This window comes from Leptidea sinapis, chromosome 7 (assembly GCF_905404315.1).
Source record: "Leptidea sinapis chromosome 7, ilLepSina1.1, whole genome shotgun sequence".
NCBI lineage: Eukaryota > Metazoa > Arthropoda > Insecta > Lepidoptera > Pieridae > Leptidea > Leptidea sinapis.
Window position 1 is genome coordinate 12,045,028 of NC_066271.1, and position 11,209 is coordinate 12,056,236.

Below are 11,209 nucleotides of genomic sequence, written 5' to 3' on the forward strand. Positions count from 1 at the left end.
TTGTATGTAGAAATCAAATGTGTTAAATGATCACAAAATTTTAATTGTAATGACAGGTATGTTTAAAGCTTTAGTATTCTCTAAAGGGTATTTTCCGTTGACTAGAACTATGAAATTAGTCATATTACAAGTATAGGGAAAAATATTAAAACTATACATAAATCTGTAATTAAATTTAAAATAAATCTACGGAACCTAAACCGAAATTCTCCCTAATATCTAACACGTGTCACTTAATACTATAATATTATACTTTTACGCAATTTGTAATTTAATTCTGACTTATTTTGTAACTTATAATTAAATTTGTAACTTATATCCTTAGATAACTTATACGCCTAGATAGTCTCTTGCTGCTAGACATCCGATAAAAACAGGCCTGGAATATTAGTGTAAGAGTACGTGGATTGCTTACAATTGAGATTAGTACTAAATTCTATTTTTTCGACGTTTTCACAGCTGTCATATCAATTCGAAATCAAATCAAAATTTTCTCTGATCAATCGCCATATTTCGATACTAAGTTAAAAGTTGTTCTTCTTATAAGCACTACTCTTATTCCGAACATATAGTATTACTTTAAAAGAAATTTTAATAGTGGCGATTCAAAAGTGTTTAGCTTAAGCCTCATTGAATTAAGTTAATTTGACTTCCACTTTGAATGTTTACAAATTACTACTTCATGGCAGAAAGAGGCGCCGTTTCCGTCGCCATAATCTAGCCGGCATCTTGTGCAAAGGAGCCTCCTACTGTCTCTTATAAGTTTTATTTTGGCTAGCGCAATGCGTTCTATATGTACAGAACGTCATGGCGTAAGCGACTAACGGCCATTTTCAATAACCTATGTATCCTTAGTTTAAGTTACTAGACGTAGGCAAATCTATCCTTTTACGCTTACTTACATTTCAATAACCTATCCAAATAAAGCATTGGACTATAACTATAGTAGACATATCAATGGATGGATAAGCTCTTGTCATTAACGGCCGTTCCCAATACACTATCTACAGATAGAGATAAATTACTACCTTCTACTGTCAGTAATTAGCTGTCAATAATCTGAAGCTGTCCCAATATACCCGATAAGTAATTCTTTTCGCCTTATATTGGGACGCGTGAATTGCAATTTCCTTCTATCGCTGGTAAGCTATACGTCGTTCCATTCACAGACAGCGTGTACGGAATAGGTGAGTTACCGTTGATAAGTTTATTGGGACAGAAAAGTCAACGACAGTTACGATTTTTATCTCAAGTAAGAGACAGACTGGATATTGGGAACGGCCGTAAATGGTGACAGCAATGTATCCGTAACTAGAGATACTATATTGAAAACGGCCGTTAACCTTTCAATCAGTTCGATGAGATTTCGTTCACAGCAGTGTTCGCAGTGATACGGGGGCAGTAAAAGACGTCTTCATTTATGGTCTTTGCCATTTCATGAGCATCTTTGTAGTAGCGGCCAAGTGCGAGTCGGACTCGCCCATGAAGGGTTCCGTCGCACTTAGCAGCAAGTAACATAATATAAAGGTTATATAGAAATGAAAACGATATCAAATTATTTAAATGGAAAAAGTAAAAAATCTTTGCTCAAAATCGTACAGTGCGAATGAGCTCTCATCATTTATACGTATTTAAAAAAACTACTAACTAGATCTCGTTGAAACCATCATTCTCTTATTTTAGAAATTACAGGGGGAGGGGTCACGTTTTACCACTTTGGAAGTTTCATTCGCGCAAACTATTCAGTTTAGAAAAAAAACTATATTAGTAATATGTATAATATATTTTTTTTAAATATCCATAGAAAGTATGGGAAACTCCCAAAATTTATTGTTTTTTTTTTTCTCTATTTTTGTGTGAAAATGTTAATGCGGTTCACAGAATATAACATATAACCTAAAAGTGATAGTTCAGTGATAATGTTTATGTGTAATTTTCATTGATAAATCTACTGATCTGTCCTCATAAATTAATTTAACCAGCCACTGTAAATATAGTCCACTAATCATAATTTTGTATATCGCGCACTGAACAAAATATTAAGAGCCATTCTCAAAGCTCTCATTACTTTTTCAAATGACACAGTAAGCCGCCGTGAATTTCGTGGATATTTTGGCCTTCAGGGAAATTACAAGAGTTATTAGAGACAGTATTGCACAGGCCGTAATCGGCTGTGGAGTGTGTTCTTATTGCTGACAGGGCACATTTACGATGATTACTTTCTGTATTACATTTTGGACTTTATTTTGTTGGTCATTCAATTTATTTTGACATTAAGAACATTTTACTTAGAGCAAAATCAAAATGATTTTTTTTTCAAAACAATCTACTTCAAACATGCATAAACGCGTAAACGAGGTTTAAATTAGAAATAATTTTCTCTACATTTTGTGGTTGTACATTTAAACATAAAAATTGCGAAATGCGATTCTTAATATCATATACCTAATGCAATGTCTGTTTATGAAATGTATTCGTCTCATGTAGGTTGTAGAGATTTTTTTATATTTTAATTAATGTTTTGTCTTAAAATAGGTATAGGTATTTTTATTATATACAAATCAAATATTTTTATTCAAAATAGGATGTGACATCACTTATTGAAATTCAAAAACTACCACCCATTCGAAAAAGAATGCCTCAGACCTGAGAAGAATGGGCGCGAGAAACTCAGCGAGCTTTTTTTAAAATAAAAAAAAATGGTACTTTGTAAAGTAATATCGTACAATTAAACTTATTATTTAATAGCCTGGTCGCTCCATCTGTGGTATCATTGAGAAAGTCATTTATGTTATAGTAACCACACAAACGTGTTTTAGCAATTCTTTTGAATAACGTAATACTTTTGTTTTGAACATTTTCTGGGATCTTGTTGTAAAAGCATATACATCGCCCCACAAAAGACTTATTGACTCGACTTAATCTAGTAGTAGGCATTATAAATTATAATGCCAACTACTAGATTAAGTTCGAACATTCAAGAAACTTTAATGCCATTCTTTTTCATATTTCTAATTCTTCTACACATATTCAAACATTCTTCTTATTGAGTATTTTACAATGGCTATTATATTATACTACTATATGGTGCCGAAACATGGACAGTCAAAGAACGAGAGAGACAAAGGATGGACGCACCAGATATGTGGTGTTGGAGACGAATGCTACGTACTTATCTTAGACACAACGATACTTGAAGAAATGAAGGTGAAAGAAAGAATTTCATCTATAGTCAGAGCCCGTATCCTCAGATACTTCGGACATATCACGCGACGTGGAGAGCATGCCATAGAGAGACTTATTGTTCAGGGAAGGGTCAACGGCAGTAGGTCAAGAGGACGCTCCCCTATGCGCTGGACAGACCAGATCAAAGCCCTAACCAATACTCCCTCAACACATGTGCCAGAGAAGCAACAGCCAGGGATAACTGGCGTAGAATCGTTCGTCGTTCGACGTGACCACGACTGAGCAGTCAAGAGTAATCCGACGAAGGAGAAGATGTTATATCATACATAACAAATTAGTTTGTGAAGTGCTGCATCAAATGTACGAATCGTGTTCAAATGTAAAAGCGTTTTAAATCCTCAAAAGGCAAATATTTCATAAAAAGTAATAAAGAATATGCTGTATAAATATAAATTATCGTATATTGGATACATCAACCTTTACAGCTTAAATTGATTGTTTGTGTAAGGATCTTTCGTGAACGTAATGGTCGTGATTACTGCCATAATTAGCAATCGTATCCAACAAACACAATGATCAATTTTGATCAAGTAAATAATCAAGCAAGCAATCTTTACATAATTATTATATTATGTAACCTTTTAATTATACATTGTAAAAACAAACCTACAGATTGCTAATAAAATGAATTATTTTTCCTGTTAATATTTATTGCTATCGGGCCAAGTCAGTCAAGATGCTCACGAAACACGTAATATTTTGCCATTAAACGAGCCGTTTTTTTATTTCCAAATTAAAAAATACTGAACTGGTAATGCTGATTATCACTGTATGGATAAAAACTCCAAATAATTTGTTGGTATAAATCGTGCCAATAATGAAATTTATCTAGAATCGCAGCGATACAGGAACCCTATTACCAAAATCGAAATACGAAGTTTTGGTTGACGGATCGTACATTTTCCTATTCCGAAAGTGTTCGGATCCGAAGATCGATACGAAGTTCGCGAATAGACATTTTGTCTTTTGTTTACCTTATTCCAAAATTCATTATAGACATTAACTTTTTCTTTGTTTGACATTATTATGATCGTTACTACAACTTCACTTTTTATGGTTTTATGTCTATGGTTTCGAAATGAAATCCGTCCGCAGTATTCGAATCCGAAGTATTTTGGTAATAGGATTTAAGTCGAAGTTAGTCATTCTTTCGTTTCGGACCGAAACTCCGGCTTTCGATTTTGGTAATGGACCTCCAGGTCGGTCCGACAGCGAAACAGGGATAGCGGTTAGGTGATCATTAATGGCTGCGATTTTAGATTCACCTTTCATTTCTTTATTGATTCTTTATTGACACGAGTTATACTGAAAAGTTACCAATCCAAAAAGAATCAGATAAATAGTATCGAGCGATAGCAAACGCTGTGAGAGTCCCAAACAAAAAGACTGGCGGAGGTCCAAAAATGAATGATTGAATAAGTCACGATTATGGCGATATAAACTATCATATCTCGCAAATCTTCTTTGGACATGAATGCTGAACAAAGAACGTATCTATATCAATTATCAGTACAAACGCGATGTGTCTCTAGAGTGCCCAGGTGTCGTTGAGGCAATGAAGACGTGATATATTTTTCGTTTGTTTCAACTTGTTATGGAGACGTTGGAAGACTATTAAATTCAAATATAATACATAGACATACTTGCCGAAGAACGAAGAGCTATGTGATAGAAATCACAGGAAATTAGACACTAAATATGCCAGGAAGATTTTATTTGAAAGTGGGAGAGTCACGCTGCTGCCTTATGACGTCAGCACAATCGGGCCAGACTCGTCCGGGTTACTTACCACACTCGCACAGAATACCGGCGTGAAGTAGCGGCCTAGTGCCGCTATGTTTCGCATAGGTTAGTGTCGAGGACCGGAGGCCATTCCCCCCCGTCCTTCCCCCCCCCCCAACAAAATATGAGAGCGGTCCTAAAAAATAAATTACCCCAGGAGGGTACCGGCTCTTGTAGAGCCGGAGAATCCCTCCCCGAGCATTCGCGCTCGGGCTGCCCCTCGTATTCTGGGGAGGGCACAGTACCGCGTATGTCACAGGACAAACAGGGCAGCAACACCACGGCACCCCGCTCCACGCTTAATGTGGACTTTTGTAACATCCGGGGAATTCACTCCAACTTAAACGCCGTCCACCACCTTGAGACGGCGCAGCCGGCCTTGTGTTTCCTTACGGAGACGCAGATATCTCGACCTAGCGATACGTCATATTTAACGTACCCCGGGTACAAAATTGAGCATAATTTCATGCCTCATGCCGGGGTATGTGTGTACGTTAGGGAGGATATCTGCTGTCGCCGTCTCGGCAATTTTGAGGGTAGGGGCCTGTCTACTCTCTGGCTCCGCGTAGATTTAGAGGACCGCGTCCGCATCTATGCGTGTGTCTACAGGTCCCATAGTGGTAACGCAGAAACGGATCACCTCATGGGCTGCGTTCAAGCGGCATTTGATGACGTGCTTGCTCAGATCCCCTCCGCTGAAATCGTAGTCTTGGATGATTTCAACGGGCACAATGCCGAATGGCTTGGATCACGTACCACAGACTACGCAGGGCGATCTGTGCATAACTTTGCATTGGCGTATGGTCTGTCCCAATTGGTTGAGTCGCCGACGCGGCTCCCGGATGTGGATAGCCACATGCCGTCCTTATTAGATCTTCTGCTGACTACACATCCCGATGGTTACCAGGTCTCTGTCGACGCCCCTCTCGGAACGTCCGACCATTGCCTGGTCAGGAGTGTAGTGCCTATCCGACGCCAACGTCGCAGACCACCAGCGACCCGCCGCGTTTGGCACTACAAGTCAGCAGATTGGGATAGGATGCGTTCCTTTTTTGCGTCCTACCCTTGGGGCAGGGTTTGTTTCCTTTCAGATGATCCTAGTGGCTGCGCCGTTGCAGTAGCCGATGTGATACTGCAGGGCATGGATATTTTTATACCAAGCTCTGTAGTACCGATCGGTGGCAGATCACAGCCCTGGTTCGATGCGTCAGTTAAAGCAGCATCTGACTGCAAAAAACAAGCGTATCGAACTTGGGTTGCGGCGCTGGGCTCAAAGGATCCGAACTGCAAAGTTCTGAAGAGGAAATATAACCGTGCCTCCAGATTTTTTAAGCGGCAAATCGCCCGTGCGAAATCGAAGCACGTCGTCAAAATTGGCGAGCAGCTTTCCAGTTACCCGACCGGAACACGCAAGTTCTGGTCGTTGTCGAAAGCTGCTCTTGGTAACTTCAACCAACCGTCCATGCCGCCGTTGCACATGAGGAATGACACCCTGGCCCATACGGCAAAAGAGAAAGCCGATCTCCTGTGCACTCTTTTTTCCTCCAACTCGACTCTTGACGACAACGGAAAAACACCGCCGACCATCCCGCGGTGTCAGAGCTCCATGCCTGAAGTACAGTTCCGACAGAAAACTGTTAGGCGAGCTCTGTTTTCGTTGGACGCCAGGAAGTCGAGCGGGCCGGATGGCATTTCTCCAATCGTGCTTAGAACGTGTGCCCCTGAGTTGACGCCGGTGCTAACGCGTTTATTCCGGCACTCTTATTCAAAAGGCGTAGTCCCTGATTCATGGAAGTCAGCCCTCGTCCATCCGATCCCAAAAAAAGGAGACAGTTCGGATCCGGCAAACTACAGGCCTATTGCTATTACCTCCCTACTCTCCAAAATTATGGAGAGCATAATTAACCGCCAGCTCTTGGTATACCTTGAGGGTCACCAGTTGATCAACGACCGGCAGTACGGCTTTCGCCATGGTCGGTCGACTGGCGATCTTCTGGTATACCTAACACACAGATGGGCGGCGGCTATTGAAAGCAAGGGGGAAGGCCTGGCAGTTGGTCTGGATATAGCGAAGGCCTTTGATCGTGTATGGCACAAGGCGCTCCTCGCAAAACTTCCATCATTTGGGCTTCCCGAGAGCTTATGCAAGTGGACCTCCAGCTTCCTCACTGGGCGCAGCATACAGGTCGTTATCGACGGTTATTGCTCGAATCCCAAGCCCGTGAACGCTGGAGTGCCCCAAGGCTGTGTGCTATCTCCCACGCTGTTTCTTCTGCATATCAATGATATGTTGGACACCGCCAACATGCGTTGCTATGCAGGCGACAGCACTGGTGATGCCGTATACACGGGCCATGCAGGTCTCTCTCGGGAAAACGTCGACCAGTGCCGGGTGAAACTTGTGTCTTCTATCGAGTCCTCTCTCGAGAAGGTCGCGGAATGGGGTAAGTTGAACCTTGTCCAATTTAACCCCCAGAAGACTCAAGTTTGCGCGTTTACCACTAAAAAAACCCCATTTGCCGTATCACCGCTCTTCGAGAACACTTCCCTTAAAGCCTCGCCTAGTATCGGAATACTGGGTCTCGAAATCTCGAGCAATTGCCAATTCCGTGGCCATCTGGAGGGCAAAGCCAAACTGGCTTCAAAGAAACTGGGCGTCATAAATAGAGCACGGCAATACTTCAAGCCGGCCCACATTCTAGCGCTCTACAAAGCGCAGGTCCGGCCTCACATGGAGTATTGCTGTCATCTCTGATCTGGCGCACCCCAGTATCAGCTCGATCCATTTGACCGCGTGCAACGCAGAGCAGCTCGAATTGTCGGGGACCCAGTATTCTGTGAACGGCTGTCACTTGGCGTTGCGTAGAGACGTCGCTTACTTGTGTGTCTTCTACCGCATTTATCACGGGGAGTGTTCCGAAGAGCTGTTCAACCTGATTCCTGCCGCCGAATTTCACCTTCGCACGACACGCCACAAGTTACGATATCATCCCCACCATCTGGATGTGTGGCGGTCCTCCACAGTGCGGTTTTCAAGGAGCTTTCTTCCTCGTACCACGAAGCTGTGGAATGAGCTTCCTTGTGCGGTGTTTCCGGGACGATACGACATGGGTACCTTCAAGAAAAGCGCGTACACCTTCCTTAAAGGCCGGCAACGCTCTTGTGATTCCTCTGGTGTTGCAGGAGAGTGTGGGCGGCGGTGATCACTTAACACCAGGTGACCCGTACGCTCGTTTGTCCTCCTATTCCATAAAAAAAAAAAAAAAGGACAGCGAATCTCAATAGATTCGCTTTTTTCGCAGTCACAATTGACTGATTTTAGATTTAAGCTCCATAGTATTTTGAAAACTAGCTAATGGACACATTGACAAATCAAAATTGGTCAGGCATATCGGACTGTCAAATCATATTTAAAGTCTTAGGAAAACCCGAAGACTTTGCAACGGCAGGAACGCTATAGCACCTCAAGGGAAGGACGTTAAACCTACCGTCATACACCAAGATTGGTACTGTGTTTGTCGCAAACATCGGCAGCTTAATTACAATCATAACCGGAGGATCTAAATATATATATAACTTACCATTGTTAACTCCATAGATTAAAGCTGGAGGACTCCCATGAATGCCCAATGAAAATGCTTTAGTTACCAAAGGACCCTATAATGTAGTAAGTTCTGAAGTGGCCTGGGATGCAACAATCGTAAATTGAAAGACAGTGCAGCCGGACGAGAAGAGCTCCGGTAGAGGTACAGTTGGAGATAGCGAAGCCAAGATTCCCCGTGTAGCAATGTCTGGCGGAGATTCTATTAGAACTAAAGAGTACGGCGATTGGGTGTCTTTTTATCTGGTATTTGTTATTTATATGATTTGGATTATCGATTATAGAAGTTTATTTTTCACCGCAGAATGAAACCAAAGCATCCTATGGAATAGGCTCCCTTGCATCGTGTTTCGACGATACAAAAAAGCTAGTACACTTTCCTAAAAGGCCAGAAACGTTCCGTGTTGCATTGCAGGTAGGGGTGTGGTATGTAGGCAATTATGCATTGCCTACCTCGTTAAGAACCTTAATAACTATGGCACTATTAACCTAAATAACTATAGCTAAAATTGATTTATTTTTATTAAACTTAGTTCTTTTATTCTTTAACCAAAGTTCTATTGAACACCCACTCATTAAGTTATGTACCTTGCTGAAAAGCACATGTACACCTCTTATTGCAGGAGAATGTGGGAGGAGGTCATCACTTAATGTCAGGTGACCCATACGCTCAAACGACCAACGTCTTATCTTTCCAGAAAAAAACTCACACATTATACGCACTCATACACAAGCATAAAATTCTTGTTAAGAGATGCTATTTTGTTTTATTTTTCTATTAATATTTAAACTAAACTAAAAATTCTCGTACATAAGTACCTGTTCGAAATTCTAGTTCTATAGCTTGAAATGAGGAGCACTCTTCATAATCTATATAAATAAAATGATAGAGGATTGCAGTTGTGCGCGAATCACGGAAAAGCTAATGGATAGATTTCAATTCAGTCTTCTAAGTTTTATTCCTTAAACACTTGGCCCTCATCTAAACAAAAAAATATTGCGATATCTTCATTTAATATAAAGTTATTAAAGTTCTAAGCATCAACGTTTTTTATAAGAACTACGTGCGCAGTCATGTGAGTACTGGGACGAAGTCGGGGGTAAAAAATTTCAGTGGTTAATTCATCTTTTCTTTACCTTATCATCAGTCCAAACTATTTCGTTCACAAGTCAGTAAATGCCTAGCGTTCTTATATTAAATCATGTGTTAAATTGAAATAGTGTTAGTTTTTTTTATATAAGAGCCCCCTCTTAGACGAGCAAGAGGCTCACGCGATGGGGAGAGGTGAGGCAACCGCTCATGGACATCCGCAACATCGTAGTTAGTAGTTTTTCGGAATAAGTTATTCTTACTTCAATAATAAAATTTACTTACAAACAAATGGTACAAAAATCTTATAACTCACGACCATAAAAAGATATCTATATAAAATAGGATATAGAATATCTCTGCTATAGTAAGAATACCTACCCATATCAAGACAAGATATCTTAATGTTGCATGGATCCAGTTTCAAACCTGATTAAATATATTACTATAATATCTACATACAGTCACTACTATACACAATAATTACGTACAGATACAGTGTTCAATATATCCTCAAAAGGCAAACAAGTTTTAAGCATTTCTGTACACAAACAAAAGATTTCAGATATATTTTAGTTGTGCGTTTTGGAGTTGAAAGTGACATGGATTTCCTAAATTATAATTAATTGATTGTCAGTGATATTTTTTGTTACTAGAGTTTGAAGGAAGTTCTTTTGTGATCTATTTAAAGCTACTTGCGTCGTTGAATTATTTCGACGATCGTAACGTGAAAATAATGTAATTTTATTAAATTTTGTCTTTTCAATACGAAAATCTAAAACTCAATGTGCATGTGAGTGGTATTTAAATTTTGCTCTCTCGTTAGCACCTATACTGAGGATGCCATTATTTGTAAGTTCTTTAATTTGTTTTAGATCTTGAAGAAAATGGTTGAATTAAGGAAAATCACGATTTGTGTCAGTTTTTTCATTTTGCTCACAATTTGGACCGGTTCCTCAGGTAAGGTTGAATAAGTCTTTATTTTTATACGTTTTAGAGCGTACTTAGCATCTACTCAGACATTACTTACGTAAAACTAAGCTGAGTGTGATTCCGCGAACTTGACTTTGGCATTGGGCTAGACAGTTTTGTAATAAATAATGTATTATAATATACTAGCTGACCCAGCAAACGTTGTATTGCCGATATTAAAATCGCGATACAATAGTAACTGTTGATCGTAGATGGGTGAAAATTTGAAGTTGTATGTATTTTTTAATGCTGACTCATAATCAAACAAATTTTTAAAAATAAATGGCAAAAAAAAAAAAAAAAAATTCGTGTGACCACCCTTAACATTTGGGGGTATGAAAAATAGATGTTGGCCGATTCTCAGACCTACTTAATATGCTCACAAAATTTCATGAGAAGCCGTTTCGGAGGAGTACGGGAACGAACATTGTGACACGAGAATTTTATATATAAGAAGATAAACAATGACGTGTAATTAAATATCAATAAATTATTTTGCTACAATGAGAGACAAATTG